Here is a 23,791-nt window from a genome sequence, read left to right on the forward strand (position 1 = left end):
ATCCCTCGAGAAATACAATATTAAGCTGATTATAGAGGCATTTTAGTAAAAGCCTGATGTAAAGACTTTCAAAAGTATTTTATTGATGTCTGTACTTATAAAATTTTAATTTTCACTTGTATCACAGTGGTTTGCCTGTTTATGTGCATGAAAACGATTCTGCTATTGCATCAATATACTAGACACTATCACCTATGTCTAGTGAGTTCATGCCAGTTTACAGTATTATGATGTCTAGCTGCTTGAGTGGTAATAGCCCACCCTTGTGGAGATTCATCAGCCAGCTAAACGGAAGTGAACGCATGAGTGAGTTACAATTAAGGTCTGTGAGGTGTTCTACCAAAACAAACAGCCAAAAAAAAAAAGACAACTAACTAGAAGAAGAGCAAACCCACAGAGCTTCTTCTTCTTCTGATCATAATCCTCTGTCACACAGCTAACGTGTGAAATTCAGCAGCACGAATGCACCTCTTTCTCCCAGTGTTATCTACATTTGAGAACAAGGGCAGCCTCGGCAAGTCAGCATTTTTTTTCCTCTCTCTTTTGCTGTGGATTGGAATCAGAGATGGGGAGACAGCTGTTTGCCACGATCCGGCCGCCACCGTGATGAATTTTCACATTCCTCTTAACCATAAAATTGAAGCTATCACGGCTTCATTGGGCTCGCCTCGTGCTCCACCCTGCCGGGGACTTATCATTCTCCTGCATCTCCTCTCCCTCTCTCCCTCTATGCCGCTCAGGGTGGCAGTCCACTGAAATGATCTTACTGAGTGTAGAAATCTCTCGTCTTGCTGCATTACGTACATTCACAGCAATACATTCAGATAGAAGTTAGAAGAATACATTCAGATAGGAGGAAAAAAAACTGCTGTTTTTTTGAAACAACAGGAACCTAATCACAAACACTGCCTGTCAAAACGTTTGGGAACGCCTCAATATTTCTTGCAGACTGACAAAGACAAAAAGGCTCAATTATGTTAAACAGCAATTTAGTACAATTTACTTTACAGGCAGTACATTATAAAGACATCATGTGTTCAGATAAAAGAAGCTGCTTGGAAGGAACCAGGTACACCATCTTGTACATCTCCCTGTTAAGTCCAAGACCAAGGCCCAATCCCATTACACCCCTTGCCCCTAACACTTAGCCCTACTCCTCCATTTTGCGCATTCACGTCTAGTGGTAGGGTGTCCCGATTTTTATTGAGATAGTGGGGTAGGTGGAAGTGTTAGGGCTACATGGCCCTCCAAACGTAGGGCGAGTATTTTGCCTGCTAGAATTTTCTATAACCATCGTAGTTTCTTAGTTTAATGTCGTTTCAATTCAAAATGGCTGGGAATTTTTTGATGTCTCGATGGCTAGCTAGCTATATTTCCCGTTCCACCTTAAATGGTGCAGCAGGCGCTTCAGGCATCAGAACTGCTGCACCATTTAAGGTGGAATGGTAAAATTCACACAAGAAGCAGGTAAACATCTCACCGAAGAATTAGATGTGGGCAATAATAAATACTTGTCGCACCCCCCCTTTTTGAAGGCATATGATTCCTTAAATGTAACTAAAGCCCAGCAGTGAGGTTGCTGAACCTTACCCTCCTCTGCTAACACTGCAGACTGGCAGGGTTGCCTACAGAGCACCACTAGTAGCCTGTTAATGAAGTAATGTTCTTTTTTTATTTGAGGGTCCCGGTACGTTGGGGAAGATTTCAACCACTACCCCTTGTAACTCAGTTCCAAGGGGCAAGGTGACACTCGAAAACAAGGGGTAGGGGTAAAAATAAGAAATGGGATTGGGCCAAAATCATCAGGTGTACTGTCACCATATGACCTGTACTTCCACCCCCCCCAAAAAAGCACAATTCCAATTCATTTATTAGTGCTAGTGCGGTAAATCTGAAAAATGCCATAAATGTCCAAGTAATCATGTTTCGCAGGGTAAACACGTTTTGATTCTCAAGTGAATTAAACACTATCAAATGAGTGTCTTGCCAGAGATCCCTAATAAGAATTTGGCAATGGACCCTAAAAGTTTTTAATCCTGCCACCACAGGACTTATGTCACATGCACATCATTGTTGGCCACAGTGAAACATATCAACACATAGAGTTGGCGCCTTCTATGAACTACCATGTTTTCTATCTCTGTGTTCATCAAGTTGTAATGGACACAGAAAGCGATTGTGTGTTAAGGTTCTTTTTACATGGCCTTTAAAAAGTAGTCGCAGCTTAAATTTTTATTTGTGGAATAAAAATAACGGCCTGCCTTCACTTTTCTTCAAAATTTGATCAGAGAAGAAGAGAAACATAGAGAAGGGTATTTTAAACAAACTGATGATCATCTAGTCGTTATTAATATATTAATTTCTGTGGTAGCCTAACATAATTTTGTGCCAAATTTTTTGTGACATCAGTTTTTTGTGGCCTTTGTTTCTTGCAACCAGTCTGCAATCAAGACGATTCCATTGTTTATACCTCATAAAATACTGTTACATGTTTTGCACAACTTTGACAACAGACTAAATTGAGCGACCCACATGCTTGGCATCAGAGGCTTTGAGTGCTTACTCCAAACACGAACGTGCATTACCCTGTACTGCAGTCACTTTGATATCACTCCTTTTGTGCTGTATGATGGGGACTCCTGAGAGTCACATCCAATGCTGTCACGCTTTGTCAAACAACTCATTATAAGCAACCTCTTTTAAATCACTACTACATTAGTAGTGAGAAAGGAACTTCGTTGGTATTTACAGTCAACAAAAACAAAAACAAAAAAAAAAGCAATGCAAACCAGTTTTTAAAACCAAAAGTATTTCAAGGTGATAATGTAGTTTAAACCCATAGTTCATTAAGTTTTCTGTTAATTGGAGGAAGCAGATATTTCTGTGCTGCTGCATAAAGCTTGAAGTGCCCAGAGAGTTGACAATTCCCACCATTCGATGTTCTACAGTGATGTTCTGTCATTTCACTTTGGATTCCAGAGTTGAAAAAAAATCAAAATATGTCTGTAACCAAAAGTAAAAATGTAAAGAAGATATGTGGTAATTGAGGATACAGTTCAGGTGGATTAATTTTAGTGACTGCATAAAACAAATCCATTGCAATCTTTTTTTTTGGTTGCTCTACATTTCCTTACTAGGTTCTACTTGTGCTAGATTTTAAACACTCATTAACACGTTTCTTCATTCCTCAGATTACCCTTTGCAGGGTAGTTATGAACAGGGTTGGGAAGATTACTTTTAAAATGTATTCATTTAAAATGCACAGATGACTAATTACCTGCTAAAAATTATAATCTGTTATATAATAATCTGTAACCTTATCCAAAGGAATATCTGTATTCAAGTAACATTCTTATTGCTTTGTTAGTTTTGATTGTTTTTTAATCTCAAACAATTAAGTTGAAATCACATTTAACAAGACGTCTTTGAACAAGGCAAATATGAAAAAGAGCAGAATGTCTTTGTGTGACTAAGACATCCTTTGCTCCTCACAAAAAGGCGAAGGGTGATGTTGAGTTGGCTACCTGGCATTGATGGAAGAATAGCAAAAGCAGCATGGAGAGTTTTACCCCTCATTCAGGAGGTGAAACTGAGCGTTTTTGCATACTTTTTGGGTGTCTGTACCTCTGCTTGGGTAGCTTTTGTGACAAAACAGAGGACAAACCTTCTGACGTTGGTTGCAAATTGCTGAAACCCAACCATCTGAGCTGCTTGGCTGTTGTAATGCTAACCACAGAGAGAACAGAGATTGGTGAAGTGAGTTCACCCTGCCTGCAACATATTACAGCGCGAACAAAATGATACTGCATTTGGTGTCCAAGATTGGTTTTGTAATGTAACCAATCTGATTACTGCCTGTTTTGTAACTGTAACGGCACAGAGTCACCTGTTGTTTGTATTCTGATTATGTAACTGCATTACAGGTATTCAGTCACTTCCCAAGTCTGGTATGAAACATAAAAACTATATGCATTAAGCAATTCAATCATTGAAGACAGAACACTATTCACTCAAGCATAACAGCACCAAAACCTAAGTGATGGTATATTGATATCACCAAATTAACACTGCCATATCCATATGCTGTCAGGAGCTGTCTAGACCAGGAGTCTAGCCTATTCCTGGTCCTGAAGATCTACTGTCCTAGAGAGTTTAGCTCCAACTCTAATTTAATCCAGGTGATGAAGGTCTTCAGGAGCATGATGATTAGAGACAGGTGTGGTGGATCTGAACTCTCTGGGGTGGTAGATCTCCAGGAGGTCCAGGATTGAGCACCCCTGGTCTGTACAGATTATATCAAGAAATATAACAGTATCATGTTTACATTAAAGGTAACTGTCAGATGTAGTAAATCAGAGGCACCCAAGCATTTTGTCATTGTGGATGTGTAATGTTTATAGTGGGCCTTGGGCCAAAAAGACAAGACAAACTATAAATATAAAAGGTAGAATATAAATATAAAAGGTAGAATATAAATATAAAAGGTAGATTTTAGAATGTTTCATAACAGGATATTATAATTGATACACATTTTAAAAGATATATAAGAATATAGATTATATGCTATATACACTCTATGGAATTGTTCTTTCATTGGGTGATATGGAGGCGGTAGGGTAACTATCACTGCAAATAATAGCTTCTTGTCAAGTGAAATTATCTTAATTTGAGTTCTAATTTCTTATTTTGAGATATCATACACTTATTATAAGATTACCCAGCTTTTTTCTAAACATTTTTTTCCTGTTTTAAGTAATTTTTTTCAAGAAAAATTCTTTCACTATACTGGCAGATAACTTGGCTGGTTTCAAGCACATTTCCTAAAACAAGCAAAATTATCTGCCAACATAGTGAGACAAATTTACTTAATAAAATCACTTAAAACAAGTTAAAATGTTTGGAAATAAATAATCTTAATATAAGTTTACAGCAATCTCAGCAGGAGAAATATTAGATTTATTGACTAGATTTAAGATCATTTTACTTGACAAGATACCATTTTTTGCAGTGCTGGTCAGCCAAATCAATCAAACTGTGACAGTGCCACATGAGAAGTCTTAAAATGGTTTAAATTAAAATCCTTGCAAGGTTAAACCTTCTTTGTGTGTGTTTACCGTATTAAATGAATGGAGTTTTTTTTATTCTGTATTAGCCATGTATTATGCAGGGGCCCTAACTGAAACTGAACTAAGAGTTGCGTAGGCCCTTTAAGAGCTCTGCTGGAAAAGGGGGGTGGAGTCACTGGGACAGGTGACTGGAACCAGGAAGAGGAAGGAGAGAAAAAAGTTTGGCCATGTGGAAGTGGGGGTGGTGATGTGTTTGGGGTGAGAGGAGCAGTACAACCCAAAGCCTACCACTCAACCTGGGAACTCATGAGCTCGGCTGAGGATCCATCTAAAAGGGCAAGACAAGCGCATGGAGGAACTAGAAGGTGGATTTCCTCTAACAGTCTTGGACGTAACTGGATGTCAGGCCTGCTCCACCGGTGAGATCTATCCTGGATTTTTTCTTTTTTCGTTCACTGCAATGCATTGCTAAGGACTTGTGGGATTTTGGATTTTTTGTGACTTTGAGTTTTGGACTTGGTGGACTTTCAGAGTTGATGGACACTGGGCACTTATTGTGTGTATATAGGGGTTGTATATGTGTTTGTGTTTGTTCCACTGATTTTTCCAATATAACTTCAGCGGGTTTTTGTCTCTCCTGTTTGGGCTTATTTGCAATCTCCTCTACTCTTATACTTGGGGTGTATAGTCCTGGACTTCAGTAACTGTTTTCTTGGTTGAGATTTACAAGGGGATTGTTACAAAACGTCCTCAGGGACCAACTTAGGCCACATTTTGGGCAGTGCTGCTTAGCCATAAATGACATACAGTGTAGAAAAAAACTACTTGATAGACTGACAGACAGATTGAGAGAGACAAAAAGAATTCTTTCTGAGCATCCTGTAATCATTTTGACCATTCACTGACCAATCAAATGTGACCATCAGCATCATGCCTGGTAAAACAGGCCTCTGACATGCAGACACTAAAAACGGTTTGTAACGAGAGCAGTGCACCTTCTCCAGACGCAGAGAGAGAATCTCACAGTGCAAGAAATCACAGACCACATTTTGGTCTCCATCTAAAGAAGCGACTAATATGAAGACACATGCTGCAGCCGAAGGGAAATTTTAGAGATAAGTTACAATAGCCTGAGAATTTAACTACATTCACCCATCTGCTGCTCTTCTGCAGAAAATGTCAGATCAGACTGTGGCTCATTACAGAGGTGCGGAGGACCGCCATTGGCTGGCAGCTTCGTGCTTTCCTTTTTCTGAGGTGCAGAGGATCAATGAATGCGAAGCTTGATGTTCTCACGCTCATCGCTCTCCTCCACATCTCCCCATGAATATCATCCCGATTCGGCTCCTCACGAGAAGGAATTTTAATGACATCTGCTGCCGGAGCGCAAAATGCCAAGGGTAAAGACGAATCATATAAAGGCAGCAAATAAATCTAATTAGAGAAAAATATGCTTATACGCCTGTAGGTTGAGGATTAGCCAGATGCTGTTATGCAATCTATACTCGTCAGAAATTACAATCTGACTTCTGTTGCTGAGGATATTGGAATGTGTATTAAACCTGGGGGGCTTATCTTATGAAGGATGGCAATCTGTTCTCTCTCCCCACCCCCACCCGCACTCTCCCTCTCTCTCTCTTTTACATACTTTTGGTTACAGGCATTCATTCAAGAAGGTCATCGAAGTGGGATGCTAGTTAGAAAGCTGTCCATCAAACAGAACTTTCCTATCTGTGGAAAAAAGGAACGGATATAGTCATTACTGCATCCTCTTATGGCCCTGTGGCCTTTGCCTTTGGTGCACTACAGATTTCTTGCAACACTGTCATTATAAACATACAGTACTGGACAAAAGTCAGAGCTCACCTTTCATTTATTTGAGATATTTCTGAAGAGATTCAATGTAAGATCTATTCTTCTCCTCAACACTTGCCTGAGAAATGGTAAGTAAGTGTAAATAACAGGAGTTTCCAAAACTGGAGTTCAAACCATTATTAAAAGATCAAGAATATGGGAATCTTAACAATCATGCAAGAGCTGGTAGACCTCCAAAGGTGTCATCATCAGATAAAAAATGTTTAAAGACTAAGCCTTGACATAATTTGATATTTTTTACTGTAAATTAGTGATACCATACCCAAGTGTTTTATATAATCTGATTCAGTAAAAATGCAGCTTTCCTATAATGGCATTTATTGAACGGAAATATTAAATGTTAAAGATAAAAATAGTACGTAAAGGCAAAAAAAAGGAAATTATTATTTGTACTTTTACTGAAAAAACAAAAACAAACAGAAAAAAAAAATCTCTTATGATGCAGGGCTAATTTTAAGTGTTACACGCAGGAGCGGGTGGTTAACCAGTTCAGTGTGGGCAGGAGCAGGACAATACATGTAGAGAAATCGGACAAATGAATTAATAGCCAAAATAAAATGATAACTATCACTTAATAATTACCATTTACACCAAAAAGTAAACACTTGTAAATAGAAGTTCTAAAGTAGTTCTAAATAGAATAGCGAATCACCCATATCACTTTCTTGCAATATAAGTAAATGGAGCCGTTATACAGTGAGGCAGTCACAGCTGTTAAAAGTCCTCTTAATAAAGGCCAAAATACGACAATAAAGTCAAATAAAGGCAAGTTTGACGTGGCAGTCATTTTCAACCACAACTCAGACAGATTGAAACCAGTTACACAGGTCTGCAGGCGGGAGCGGGACAAATTGCTTAGGTTGTGGGTGGGCGCGGGACAAACGATGTAGAACTTCTGCGGGAGCGTGAAGAAATCTTACGGGAACGTGCGAACACAAGACTAAAACATTGGTCCCACGCAGACCTCTAACTTGATGTCTATATTATCTACATGTACAGGACTGTGACCCTTTCTCTGCGCTGTTAGTAGTTGCTTTTACTTTATGCTCCTGTTAGTGAGATGTATTGCTATCTAGCTGTATAGAGCCACCCTAACTAACTCTGTCAGCAGTCATGTTTTGAAACATGGTGTGGGAGAGCCGCTAAGCTAAATCCCATCTTTGACTGGATCTGCTGGATAGTGTACTTTATCCTTTCATTGGTTTCCAAGCGATGACAAAACAAAAAATGTGTAGAAAATATGGCCGATGAACTTTGATCTATATACACTGACCTAATGGGGAGGCGGTGCAGATGACTCTGCAGATTCTTTTCTGGGATTTCAGAGGACGATACCACACAGTACACACATATGACATTGCTGGAAAGTTCCACTTCTTTAGTTTAAAATGAATCTTTATCTCAAATGATTAAAGCTTTTATCTTTGAGAGACAGAAAAAAAAAAAAACATCAAGTTTCTCTCTTGCTTCAGTTACGAAAAAATCCGCAGGTCTTTCTGGCCATCCTTCCACTGGGAGAACACAACTCAGCGCTATGGATCTTGAAAGGATATGTAACTGTCATGAAGCCCTTACTGAGAAAAGAAAATGGACAAAAAAAAGAAAATTTGCAAAATCAAATGAAAAAGATGCTGGAGTTCCCAAAATAAGAGTCCAGACACCAATAACACTGAATGTGACATGCAGAAAAGTTTGGAGATGTGGACAAATATTCCTGCAGATTTATTTGAAAAACTGAAAGCAAATTTCCTGAAAAGAATGGAAGCTGTAATAAAAGCTAAGAGCTTCTCTGTTTAATGTCCCACTTTTTTTCCTGAAAAAATCACAACTTGTCCTTCATGTCCATTTTGAAAGGAAATTAAATAAATGAAGGGGGTCTCTGGCTTTTTGAAGTCTTATACCTACCAATCTCTATAACACACAAACACCAAAGCATTACCCTGAATAAATCTGCAACCACAAACAGAACGACAACACTTACTGTCTTTAAAATTAGAACTAACACTCCATATCCTAGGGGAGTGTGAAACAGCACCTGAAACACCAGATTCTCTCTCTCTTGCACATTCACATTCTTTGAAATATTTAACTGCTCCTACGCTCCTAATGAGCAGGAGACTTTGAAGAGATCAGTGTGTATGTGCGGAGCATGTGTGAGTGTAGATCTTCACTTCAGCAGAGAACAATGGATGTAAGAATGTAAGAATCCTCTGCTTTTTTTTCCCCCCCCTCACCCCTGCCTCTCCTGCAACAGCTTGTGGTGAGACACCACCTGAGCTCACTTTTACTTATTCATTCTTATTTACTCATATATTTTGCATGAAGCAGCATGTGTCCTCAGCTGCAATCTCAATGCCATTCTAATTTAAGAAAGCCTCGAGTGGAGGAAAAACAAGTTAAGATTGCACCGCGCCGCTAAAGATTTAAACCTACGCTATCCTTGAGAAAATACAGCTTTGATGTTGTAGACTGATGTGCAGGAGGCCTGTCCTGGTCTCTGTTCTGTCCTTTATCAGCGGTCAAACACTGCCATCTCTGAAAGTTTGGAACTTTTTTCCATATCAGCGTTAAACCCATATCCCTTTGAGTCCAGGTGCTTAAATTTTGCATGTTTTAATCTTCCATTATTTAAAATTTAATGAAATGTTCTCCCTACTTAAATGATTAACATCATCTGCAAGTGGTATGTACATTATAGGCTTAATGAGAAGTCATCCAAATGGATCTCTCTCTTCTTTTCTTTGAATAATTGTCTTTTAATTATTGAAGAAAAGGTTGAAAATGCCTTCCGCAGTGCTGATGATGTATGATGGTTTCTGGCCAGGTGAGCCTGCTGTCAAACTCAGAGGAAGACTGCTGGAACATGGACAGCAGTGGAGATCTCTGTTAAAGGAACAGCTCAGTAAAATAACTGATTGTTTGCAAAATAATGATGAATGGGCCTCTCAGCCAATCACAATCATCTCTAAATGCTATTTGCTCTGTCAAGGAAAAACTCCAACAGAACTTGGCAGAACAAACTTTTTTCAGTGCTCAAACTATTAGGTAATGTTTGCTTCTCTCACTGAATCTAAATACAGTGGAGGCAATGCAGATGATTAAACTTAACATTTAGCTTTAATATAAATACACAAGTGGTGCACAAAATATCAGAAACACCCCATGAAACACTCATTTACACTGCTGTGATGAGAATGTACCACCACCCAAACAATATCCAGTCAGTGGTGGTCCTATGGTGGTCTCCTTCGTTGATAGATGGGGTAGGGCGGCTAATAAGTTATGCAGCAACAGATTAGCTACAGTCACTAATTATAAACCTACAACGTTCACTGATGTGGTAGGAGTAGCTGACAAAATAGCCATTGAATATGAATGAGTAACGTGTATTTCATAACATCCATAACTAAGAAGGAGTATTGAATGTGGATCAGTCACATCTGGCCAGTATCTAATAATTTTCAGCTTAATAAGGTCAGCATCAATGCCAATACCAATCCAGTATATTGGATCAATGCATGATTAAAAATAATACTAATGATGCAAAGAGGGATTTGCAGCAAACAGCCACCGGTTTGTGTAATCACCTCAACCGCAGTGATGAACTCTGTTAAAGGAATAGTCCAGTCAAATAGCTCTAATGTTGCTAACAGTGAATTAAAGCGAATATCCCCCAGTCAGCATTCCATTAAATGACATCATGCTAGCTGGTGACTACCAGCTTCCGCTCATTGATAGCCATGTTAGTTTAGTCAAGCTGTTGCTTTAAATGGGTCCTTTAATATCCAGGGGCCTCTAGCAATACACACGCATGTAAACATACATCAACAATAAAGAATAAAGCTGTACATTTCTGAAGCCCTGAGCGTCGAGGGGGCAGTGGCTGAAATCCCCTGTCTGTAGCTGTGGGCTGAGTGGCCTTGTGGGGGAATGAGGGAGAGAGCCATTTGCACTTTTTTCTCATTTATACATCTCAGAGGACACTAACACAGCCAGTGGTCATCTGTTGCAGCACACACACGCACACATACACACACACACAGCTCAATAAAGGCAGCCTGCATTTTATTTATATTCAAATATGGTTAGCTGGAATAGGACCCAGGGGAGACACACACACACTGGCAGACTGAAAAGTTTCCACCCTGACTCCCCCTCCTCTTCTCTTGGTGTACTACTCTCTCCCTCTCACTCTATCAAAATACTAGCACACCCATTGCTTACATTTAGTTGTTTCTTTCCCTTTCTTTGTGCTGACTGGTATATCGTCTATACCAGTAAACCAGTATTGGTGTCACATAATATAGATTTCATTGATAAGGAACAAAAGCTTTGATAAACGACTGAAAGAACAGTACAAAATTCATAAAAACTATAAATACATAAGTAATATTCAGATAGGATTAGTTTTCCATGCCAAAGTGTGATAATGCCATTATTACCTACCTCTGTGATATTAGACTGTCCAAATCCATGACGCCAGTAGATTTTTACTGACTGCACACTTCAGTTTTTGTAACATTATGGACACCTTTACCTACAACAAACAAACTGTAGAAATTACCCCAGGCTATAGACACCCACTGACCACTTATTAGGTACACATGATGCACATGATCATTTTAGCAGAGTCACACTGCATTTAGGTGCACTTTGTAGTCCATCTGTTCCTCTGTGTAATTTGTCAGCCCACCTTTACCCCAAATGTCAAGACCCCAGCAGGACCACCGCAGAGCAGGTATTATTTGGGGGGTGGATCATTCTCAGCACTGCAGTAACACTGACATGGTGGTGACGTGTTAATGTGAGTGTGCAGTGTTGTTGGAGTTTTCAAACACTGTGTCCACTCACTGTCCACTCTATTAGACACACCTACCTTGTTGGTCCACCTTGCAGATGTAAAGTCAGAGATGACAGCTCATCTGCTGCTGCACAGTTGTGATAATCACCCTCTGGCCCTTCATCAGTGGTCAGTTTCTAACCATATGACACTGTTGGGTGAATATTTTTGGTTAGTGGACTATTCTCAGTCCAGCAGTAACATTGACATGTTTAAAAACTTCAGCAGCACTGCTGTGTCTGATCCACTCTGTGCAGCATCCACAAACAGGACCCCTGCCTTAGCATGTCAGTGTCACTGCAGTGATGAGAATGATCCACCACTCAAATAACAGTTGCTCAGTGGTGGCCCTGTAGAAGGTCCCGACCTTTGATGAATGGGGTAAAGGGGAGATAACAAATTATGCAGAGCAACTACAGTCTGTAAGGTTGAAAGGATCTAATAAAATGGAAAATACAAGGTAGGTGTCCCCAATAAAGTGGTCAGTGAATGTATATACTTATATGAACCGAGAAGTCGAGCGGAAAAGGAGTTTTCCTCTCCCCACCCCCACCCCCCCTTTCCTCAAATATGGAGGAAGTATGTAGACACAGTTTCTTTTACTTTGTTGGTGTGGCGACAATATATAGTGGACACTCCTATTTCTGAAATTTAAAATCTCATGCAAAACATTATAGACGCCCTTTGGTAACATTATTTAACATACGTATGTCCAGAAAACATCTCATGTGAAAAGTATGTAGTAAGACATTTGTTCAGCACAGAGCAGCAGAACTCAGGAAATATGGGTCAATCAACTTTATTAATGGAAACTTGAACATCTGATATGTGATATATTTGGAAAACACTGTGACCGCATTTTATCAGTACCATGCAGCACTACCTTCTCTTAAATATTAAAAGCCATCTCTCGTTCCCCACTATTTGAGCAGTGTTAGCATACAGGCATGAACAAGCAACACCAAAATATTTGCCTTGTTTTTCCAGCAAGCCTGTCTTCAGACACCATCTCCAATCGCTGTCATATTAAAATCAATAATTTACACCAATGAGGATCTGGTGAGTGCAGCGTTGCTGTCAGCAGTGTGTGTGTGTGCGCCTTTTGACGGATGGATGTGTGGGTTTATCACACAGACCTGCAGACCAGCCCCGGCTCTCTTATCAATTCCTAAAGCAATTAACGGCTCAGCCAGGTGCTCGCTATACTGGATCTACACAGATAAGGCCCGATATGGACCCTGTCTCATTACGACGGAAAATGTCAAAATACTGGCCTTCCACTGCTTTCTCTGTGAATGTGTGCGCTTGGGCATGTGTGCACTGAAGACAGCGAGGAAGAGATAGCAAAAGTTTGCTCCTGTTGATGGAGTTTTAGCCAACATTAGTTAATCCCTTGTAGTCATTCTTCAACAAACCCATTCACTAGCACAGGGTGGCTAGCAGCACACTGACAATGATCTACCATGGCAGTGCACCACAACAGATATCATTCATTTTCTACTGGAAGCATCAAGTGCAGTTCATGAGGAGACTGGAACATCAAATTTAGAGAATGCAAGTCAAAAAAAGTTAGAGCAGATGGTGCCAACTAGGGATGCATTCCAACTAATTTTGATGGTCGAATATCCGGAAGAGTTCATAAATAGAAGGAAAACAACTATCAAAAATAAATAAATGAAAAGCCTTCAGAATGACTTTTTGGGTCACAGCGCTGGCTTCACACTCGAAAACATTTTATTATGCAAAAGTAGCTGAGAAAAATCAGAAGGTTTCCACACTGAGTAATGGAGGCTGCCTGTTCAGATAAGCTAATGAGCTAACAGTGCTAACCAATGTCACATTGGATGCTGATGTGGACGCAACGTATTTTCTCCTCAGTGGATGATGCGCCAACATGTTATCTCTCTGAGAATTACACTTTCACTGTTTCTGGACCTAGATAACATCAGCTAAAGTAGCTAGTCTAGTTAACAATAAAGCAATGCTACCTTCTCAGTAATGTGCTTAACTACGGCATCATTGGCAACATAGCCAGATTCAAGCACTCATGTTTTAGTGCAGCAAGGTATAATCTAACATACATACTCACAAATATGACTCACTGTTGGTCTGTACATTTTCTTGTGTCTTCCTGCAATGAAACGTGACTAATACCCTAATAGTGTTCTCAGTATTTCAATACTGGTACTTCAGACCTTTAAACCTTTAAGTGAGTACCTGAGTACAAAACACTAAGCAATGAAAAGATGGATTGGGAGACACACAATACGAATACTGGTGAAGTGGGAAACTTAAGCCTGATCCTCTATATCTTCATGCGTTTATATTTCACCCTGTGGAAATAAGGCATACTCCATTTTAAAACCAGGATCATGAAAATTAATGATGAGTGAAATGACAGCAGTATGAGGCATGTCGTGTTAAGTCCATAAAGAAGTAAAATTTGATCTAAGACTTGCAATTGGTAGAAATTATTTCAAGTCATCTTTACTGCTTTTACTGTAGACAGTTTTCCCCTGCTAGACTTTACCAACAACATATTGGGACTGGAACAGCCACTCAGAAAGCTCAGGGGTAACTATTGTTTTATTATGTTCAATATATATGCACATGCCAACAATAAAGGGCCCCATCGGAAGGAGATCCAAAGGATTTTGTTTGCTTATTCCAAAACAAATAACCTACTTGACTTTTCAAATGACATACTGAGGTTTTGGATTTAAAACTTCTTCTACATAATTGTCATACATGTTACAAGCAAAAATAAAATTAATAAATATGGTTAAAAAAAGTTTATTAAAGTATCAGCCTATGTTAAATTTTAGTTTGGATCACATGGAAATATGTAGCAGTCTGTCAGCAGAGGTCCTAAAAAGGGTCATCCAGCCTCTGTTCTGTATTTTTTGATTTTTGCTTTTGAGCAGTGTGAGGCAGATTTGAAGCTTGTTTAAAAAATAAGTTAGATTATTTGTTAGATATTATGAGATGGGGATCACGGTAAAAAACAAAACAATAATATTTCTGAAAGTGTCCTGCTTTAGCAACATTCAGTCTACCCATACAGACATTGGGCCTGATTCACCAACCATTCTTAAGAATAAATTTCTTCTTAAAACCCACTTACGCAGTTTTTACAAAGATTCTAACATTCAGCAATGTTTTCTTATTTGGGATTTGTTCTTAGGAAAAAACAGAATCTACACACAGTCAAGAGCACAAAGGTGAGAACAATTCTGCAGTTTAAGAACACGTCATGAATCTGACAGACTTTTTCTTAGGACCTTCCTCAAGAACACATTTAAGAACAAACTTAGGAAGCTATTGGAGAATGAGGCCCATTGTCTAGGTGTGGATGTGGCTGGAGTCATGCAGCTTAAAAATCAGCCAAGAATTAGTCACTAATCTGACAGACTGGTATATAATGACACTCTGTCAGGCTATATTTATATTCAGAAAATCTGGCACGGTACAAAATATGGAATGAATGTACGGCACCCATCAACCTCTAGTCCATCTCGGATTCTCATCGGACTTCTGCCTTCGTCTGCTATGCAGATGACACACAGATTTACTAGGCCCTGACACCAAACAAGTATGGTCCCCTTGACTAACTTTGATGTGCTCAAAGCACATCACTAACTGGATGAGACAAAACCTTCTGCAGTTGAATAAAGATTAAACAAGTTATTTTATTTGGGAATAGCATTGAGAGGCCCAGACTAGATGTACACCAAGTGTCCTAAAATCTAAAGAACTAGACTAAAATCAGTTTAACAGTCATGTCAAAGCAGTCACTAAATCAGCATATTTATCACCTCAAGAACATCAAGATTAGAGATTTTCTGACTGAAGCAGACCTGGAGAAACTCATCCATGCCTTTATTTCTATCAGGATTGATTACTGTAATGGTCTCCTAACTGGACTCCCAAAAAAAACAATCAAACAGCTTAAGTTGATTCAAAATGCAGCTGCCAGAGAAGCAGGAGTAAAAGAAGGGAACACATCACCTCCGTTTTTAAAATCCTTACACTGGCTACCAGTAAGTTACAGAATAGACTTTAAGGCACTTTTACTGGTCTATAAATCATGTACTGGTGTAGGACCAGCATATTTATCTGATATGCTACAGTGACGTGAGCAGAGCAGAACTCTCAGATCATGTGGAACTAGTCAGTTAGTCCGGCTGAAGCTACTACGCTGCTCTTAAATGGAACCAGTTGACAGAGAGCATTAGAAGAGCCAAGACACTGGACACTTTTAAATCTTTCAGCTCAGTTTAAAACTCTAGCTCTACTGCACTTCTAACAGCACCTTATTATTCTAATTTCATTTTAATTTGATTTTTAATTTATAGATTTCTTGTTCTTTAAAATCTATTGTTTTAATCATGTTTGTTTCTAGTCTCCTTTACTTTTTGTACTTCAGGTTTATTTTAATTTGAATCATCTTTGTAGTTTCGCATTTGTAAAGCACTTTGAATGATCTCAGTGTATGAAAGGTGCTATATAAATAAACTTGCTTTGCCTCCCCATCCAATTTTTCACTGGTTGACATCAGGATCCGGTTGCAGCAAAAGTTGAAATGGACTGAACTTTTTCAATGCGGAGCAGAGTGACTTATCTGCATACAGGTAGGTTTTCTAGTAAGAAATCGAATTGAAATACAGTGAAGGAGCTGTATTTTGGGTTGCATCAGCTTGTAGCATGCAGACACCCCTACGCAAGAGAATCCAGCCAGTGAGATGAATTTTCCCAAGCTGAAGGCAGGTGGTGTTTGGGCGGTTGTTGTTTAAATGCAACTACTCAATGTATGAAATATTTATTCCCCTTATCAGATGTTTCTCTTCTCACAATCCAAATAATAACAGTACAAAAAAGCATATTTTTAAACTTGAGGTGTCAAAGTTAACACCTTAAGTTTAAAGTGATAAAACATTAATGAATAATTTAACCCTTTAAACCGTTCACAGTTCCACCCTGAAGCCCATCAAGTTCCACTGATGGTTCTCTTATTATAACCACAGTTATTTCCAGCTACTGCTATAGTGAATTTGTTTATCACTGCAGTACACTTGGGCCCAATCCCATTTCTTATTTTTACCTCTATCCCTTGTTTTCGTGCATAACTTTGCCCCTTGGAACCGAGTTACGAGGGGTAAAGGTTGAAATCTTCCTCTATAAAATGGGACAAACAACATTACTTCATTAACAGGCTACTAGGTGACCCTGCCAGTCTGCTAAGTGGTAGGTGCAACGGGTGAAATGGGCCTTAGTCTAAAATAAGCAAAACAGCAGTCAATAATCAGTAATATCAGCAGTGGGAGAACTATGGATAATTAATGAGCAGCAAACTAACAAAAGCAACAGCAAAGGTGAATAAATAAAAATATATATATATATATATATATATATATATATATATATATATATATATATATAGAGAGAGAGAGAGAGAGAGAGAGAGAGATAGATAGATAGATAGATAGATAGATAGATGTATATCTATATCTATCAAGTGCTAATCAAGTTTAACCTCAGTGCTCAGACCCAAACTGGTTCAGTTTTGACCTAGTTAATAACTTGGAAAACATATATTATGCATACTAAGTTGAATTTTTAGTTATTCGTGAAGGTAAATGATTAATTACACTTTGCAATGATGCATTTCAGTTGGTTTCGCCCTTGTGATACCCACATGTGGCGAATGAATGGAGAGGTTGGGGAATGTTCACATCCTTTGCCGTGCTAGGCCGACGTAAATGCACTGTAAACTAAAGCTCTTTTACGCCACATCCTTGCACTACAAATGACTGGCTCCCAAACACTAAACATGATTGGGCTGTGGGAGGGAGTGCATTCATAATCCAGTCACGATGCAGTTTGCTATTTGCACTATTATCTTTGGAGGAGAGCGTGAAGGAGGGGCTGAATAGTGCAACTCATTTCCAAAATGGCCCCGCACATAACACAGGATAATCATATAATTTGCAGATTTAATTGGAAATATAAATCCCAATGCACACACCATTAGGAGGAGCTTTAATACACACCTCTGTGCTTGATGCATGATGACACATCGCAAATGTGGAGGGTCAGCCATGTCACTTTTAAATATCACGTCCTCCTGAGGGGCCCAATTGGAGCGGGGACGCAGCAAGCACATTTAAATATCCTACCGTGGCTCTCTCATCTCCATACAATTACTTTCTCTCTCTATCCATCTCAATCTCTCTCTCTCCCTCTCTGTTTCGTAGTCCATTTCCTGTGTCTGATGGTGCGTGTCACTGACATGGTTTTAGATATTTTGTACCAAACAGCTCTTCTACTCTCCCGTCACATTAGTGCGCTTTTGCTCCATTGCCGATGGTGGCCAGGAATTAGGTTGTTATAGCATAATGACATTTAATCTAGATTTAGGTTTCTACCTGCTTTTTTTTTTTTAAAACCTAGAGCAGAATCTATCTGATATGCCAGTGGACTCGTGTACATTTCCACACTTCCACCCACGTAATGCTTTATCAATAAACCAGCCGAGCGTCGGCTGTTTTTTTAATGGACTTGCGATTGCACGCTCTGGCTCCTAATTACGAAGGCAAACACAGCTTGGCAGGCTTTCAGATGGAGCACAGAGAAAAGGAAGGGGTGAGAAAGGAGGGACCAGAGAGAAAATGTGGGGAGTGGAAAGGGAAAAAAAAATGATAATATGTAAAGGCAAGAGGAAGTTCTTAGTGCTGTCTGAGCTATCCTTCATCATCTCTGTCAATCAACACAATCGACCTGAAAACTATGTAATCAACTAATATATAGGGCCTATGGCAAACTCTGCAAGACTGTTGATTTTGCAGGTGTTTTCTGGACCACATCATATGTCTTGATGTTTTAATGTCACACACAGGCTCAAATAAGACTCGGTTAGATGTTTAGGTCTCAAATGCAAAACCAACATTATATTGATAAAGATAAGGCGACCATAGTAGATAATTAACTCACATCCACAGAAAACATGCAAGTTTTGACTGAGTTCTCTTTGAAAACTCACTTTCATAATCATCATATTCATCCACTCAGGGAAAGGTTCTGAAGCACAACTGACATAATTGTTCTGCACGGTGCTTGCAATTCCACAATTCCACCAGAAAGGCCTCTGAATCCCCAAAACTTATAGTGTAGCTTTGTCTCCTTATCATTTACCACCAACACTACAATACTTTTACACAACTTCCTCTGGCATAAATGCATGTCTTTTGTAATCAATATCGTTCGTAAGATAAAGTAAATAAAGTTGCTTAAATGAAGATGTTTAAAATGTAATGAATAGCTGAACTAGGCTATAATGACAGTCAGACCAACTTGGTTTGTGTTCCCTCATTCAAACAGTTAAATCCCATCATGATTGTGGAATTTTAGCTGATGATTATGTGTCATAAATAATTGTGATTATCAATTTTTTTTACCACTGTATGCAATTTGACTATCAAATTGGCTTATTAGCCAATCCACTTCCAAGAAGTCATGACTTAGTAGCCTCCAACTGACCACAGACAGGACTCAAACATCACTCACTCATGCCCATGTTTTATAGCACCAGTCAAAAGGTAGAACTTTTGTTGGTTTTGATAAACCATACATTTATGAAACATATATACACGTTTCAATAAATGCATTTTTAGCTTTCTTTTATTCATGTATTAGCCTTATTGACAAAAATGCACCCAATTCATATCCTGTATGCTGTAATGTAAACATGTTTGTGACAGCTAACAGGTGTGGAAATTAAATGTGGTCAGCTCAAACAATCGCGATCAGGCATTTATTTTATAATTGTGAGCAGCCTATTAATAGCTATGCTCAAAAGTTGTCATACATTTTATTTGATCATTTACAAGGGGCAAAGCATCTGAGCCCTTTATGCCAATTAGAGCCACCCGAGAGCCCAGACCTCAACATCCCTGAATGTGTTTGCTAACTAAATTCTAAGACTCTATTTTGGAGGTGTGGAAAAATATCCCTGCAGATTTCTTTCAAAAACTGAAAGCAAGTCTCCTGAAAAGAAGGGAAGCTGCAATAAAGTTAAAGGGTGCACACATTAAATACTAAGAAATCTGATATTATATTTAATTGTTGGGGCTTCCGTGTAATTTTCTGCTACATATGTTTTCTTTCCCCACACCTGATGCAGAAAAATGAACAAATTACAATTATTAGCTGCTTTGACTGGAAATTATGTAATACAGAGTGGTGTCTGACAGTACTGTATAAAGCAGACCTTACATACATACACTTTAAGGTGGCAAGTGTTGAAGTACAAGGTAGGTGTTTCTAATGAAGTGGACAGTTGGTGTATTGAAACCTTTTTCCTTCTAAAGTGGAATACATTCTAATTGGATCTTAAAACTCCCAGCAGGCTGGTGAATAAAGGGCTAGATAAGGGCTGCCATAATGACGTTTGAGCGAGAATCGGACAATGCGATAGCAGGAGTGCAAATCTAATGGATATTGACATGCTTGAGCCTCTGCCTTTAAATCTAATTCTCCCTTTAAGAGAGAATCATTGGCATTGGCCCTAGTGTACCATCACTGCCAACTGCAAATAGGGTTAAGGCCAACAGAGTGTATTTACCTTTGATGAGATGTCTAGGCTTCGGGATTCGGAAAGCTTGGTGTTAGATAAATGTATTTTGTACTAGTATTGGCTTTTACCTGACGAGTCAGCCTCTATCTGAAAATAATGAACTTGGTGCATTTTTTTCCCCCTCACTTAATGGTTCTGAAGAATTGGAATGGCCTTCGGAAGAAAGGAGGAGAGAAGTTTAAAGATGATCTAGGCTTTCATTTACACTCAAGAGGACAGTGAGTACAATTTCACTCATATAAATCCTCTTTTATACCACCTTTATATGTTAAATACCAATTCTTAAGCTGATATGCTGTCAATCCCTTTATCAGAGAAGCAAAAGAGCCAGACTTCATGTCATATAAAACATGTTACTACTGAAGAATAATCTCTAAAATTCCTGCTTTAACTTCTGTAGGCCGACTTTCATAGGAGACGGGATTACTGCTATATTAAAGTCGCAGCAAGTTTTATAAATTCTGCAAGTTTAATACTTTTGCGCTTATTTTTTAAGATCATTTTAAATGAACTCTGTCCTCTCCTACACTAACATTAGCTCAGTGAAGTTTACACACTGACAGACTGCTATGTTCTTGGTAAAAGTGATCTATAACCTTCAGAACACTGTTGACTGATTTGGGGGTGAAAACATTACAGATCAATAAAGAAAGAGATTTCATTTCTGTTTTTCCTGTGCGCCAAGTCTTTCAGATCTCACAGAATTCAGCTTCAGATGGATCATCTAGGGGTAACATATAAAAACTTAAAAGCATTTTGCTTGATGAAGCTACATTAAAACAGTCACATTCAAATAAAGTTGTGATTAAAGAGAAAAGAAAAATGTCAGAATTATTTCTCTAAAATTGGTATAATGTTTAATGTAAAACAAAGCACGCTTCATTCTATTTAATCTATGGAACTGGATATACAGTGTCATGTTAAAGCCTAACCACTCAAAAAATAATGCTAAAGGCATTGCACAGAAATGTAAAGCTGGGGATATTTCAGAAGGAAAGAGTTGGAGGGGCAATTCATACAAACCATGAGGATGAGAAAGAGCCCAGTGGACTAGGGCTGGACAACTCTCACCCTGATATCACAATTACCAAACATGTCTCTAATAATTAGGATTCCATCCATTCATCCGTCTCTTAAGGTTGCTCAGGGTGCTGGAGCTTATCCCAGCAGTCACTGAGCGAAAGGCAAGAAATCAGTCCATCACAGGGCAAATTTATATATTTATATATATGAATGAATGTGTGTGTATGTGTATGTGTATGTATGTCTCAGACATAATGTGTATGATGGTGCATCTTCTGTTCTTGAGGAACTTACAGAGTCTAAACCGTGCACAGCAGTGGTGACAGGAACCAGATTTCCATAGCGTTTATTCAATTAAGCAACTTCACAGAACCCTGTTACACAAAATTGTTGCAAAAGTGCTGCCTGATGCCCGAGACACCATTTTACTATTATTAGTATTACATAAAAAAACTCAGACACATAGGTAGGTTCACTTCAATTTTCAATTTTGATGCCATGTAAAATGGCTATATTTCCATTGCAGTACCTGGTTCCTTTCACCACAACTGTAAAGAAATCAGAAAGTTTTTCTAAGATGAAACAGTTCAAAACATTCTAACTGATTTTGTTTACATCTTAACAACTGAACTGTGCAGAAAGTTTGGAAAAATCAGTGGAATAGATTTTCACAGCCCTAATAAAAATGCAATGTAAATAATTAAATTGTGTCTTTTGCTTTTTGTCGAGTTTGCAAGAATGGCTTTCAGCCGTTTAATTCGTATCATGACGTTTTCCTCTATACAAACAATGAAGATTCTCCAAAAAAAGATAGATAAATAAATAAATATATTTATAAATTAGTTATACTAATAAGAAAAAAAAGGTTTTTAATAATGCAGTGTAAATGAAAACCTGCGTGAGTTTAGCTTTGGTGGGGCTGTTCAGGCTTTGCTGTTTTTGGACTTCTCAGCATCCATGATTTGATACAGTATACCCACCGAGGGGTAGAGCTAGAAACCCCAGGCTGCAGCACACAGGTGAGGGGATGGCCAGAGATGGATTTGAATTTGAGGTTTTCCTAAAAGGCCTTTAGCTAAAAAGGGGAATGGAAACACATCCTCTTCAAACTAGAGGAGCTGATAGGCTGGAGGAGTGTGAGGGTGTTGATAGTGATGGGGGTGTGAGAGGATGTCAGAGTGTGATGGTGTTGGAGTGGCATGAAGTGTGAGCCTGCGTGAGTGTGTGTGAGAGAGTGTGTCCATTTTAGAAAAACCACAGGAGGCCCTGCTGTTCTTATTTACAGCGCATGAAATGCAGCCGCTAAATCAGAAACCGTATCCGGCGTGTTATGTGCTTCAGAGGCACTTACATCTACTCACATAATCTTACAGCTAATTTTCCACACGCAGATTAAACCTGCTCTTGGATGAGATTAGCCTGCCAATGGGGAATCTTATTTTTAGAGTAAAAGTAGACTCGGGCAGTGTGGGCGTTTCAGAATTCAGAAAATCGAATGCAGATACACGTACACTATCTGTCAACGCTTTGGGGCCATCTAGCTTTTCAGAATGCTATTAAAGAGTTTGAGTTTGATGTAATAAGTAAACAGTGCTTTCACCCTCCCAGCCTGGTAGCACTGGGTAAGAGGAAAAGACCTAGATAGCAGGTGGGAATGGGCCATGACTAAACTGGGGGAAAAGTGGGTAAAAATCAACATGAACTTCAGAAAACATACCAATAACCATGCTGTCTTTTATGGGTTGCAGTAACATAACATATAGAAGTGGTCACCAACCCAAACCCTGCTGAGTTTAGCTCCAACCTGAATGTTATATGTTGCCTCTTACCTGACAGCAATGCTTCTGAAGAAGTTAATTATCTGGAGCAAGTGTGGAAGATTGTGGTTGGAAGTAGACTGTACAGGAAGGCTAATTTCCAGGTCCAGGGTTGGTGACCACTCTCCACCATTAAAAAGTAAGCAGATTTATTTGGAGGAAAACAGTCTGACAGTCAGCTGACAATACTAAATCTCACACATTTAATCTCCTTGTTGTGATGTCAGCACTCACCAGTACTCAAGCCTCTCAGCTTATTAAACTACCGTTGGGCTAAAAGATCTTCAGTAAGTCTTTTTAAAAACAGCTTTAAAAAGATTGTCAAAGCGAACTGCAACTAACAATTACCTCTATAATCAATGTATCAACTATTATTTGATTAACTGACTGATCACACGATTATGCCTTCTCTGGTTTCCTCTCACTTCACGTCATAGCACCGCCATCTTTTGCTCGTTCTAAATTGATGGTCTTATCCGGACTTGCAGACACAAAGACTTAACGTGTGCATTAGAGAAAAGTCCACCACTCCTAAACT

This window comes from Colossoma macropomum, unplaced genomic scaffold (genome assembly GCF_904425465.1).
Source record: "Colossoma macropomum unplaced genomic scaffold, Colossoma_macropomum, whole genome shotgun sequence".
NCBI classification, from domain to species: domain Eukaryota; kingdom Metazoa; phylum Chordata; class Actinopteri; order Characiformes; family Serrasalmidae; genus Colossoma; species Colossoma macropomum.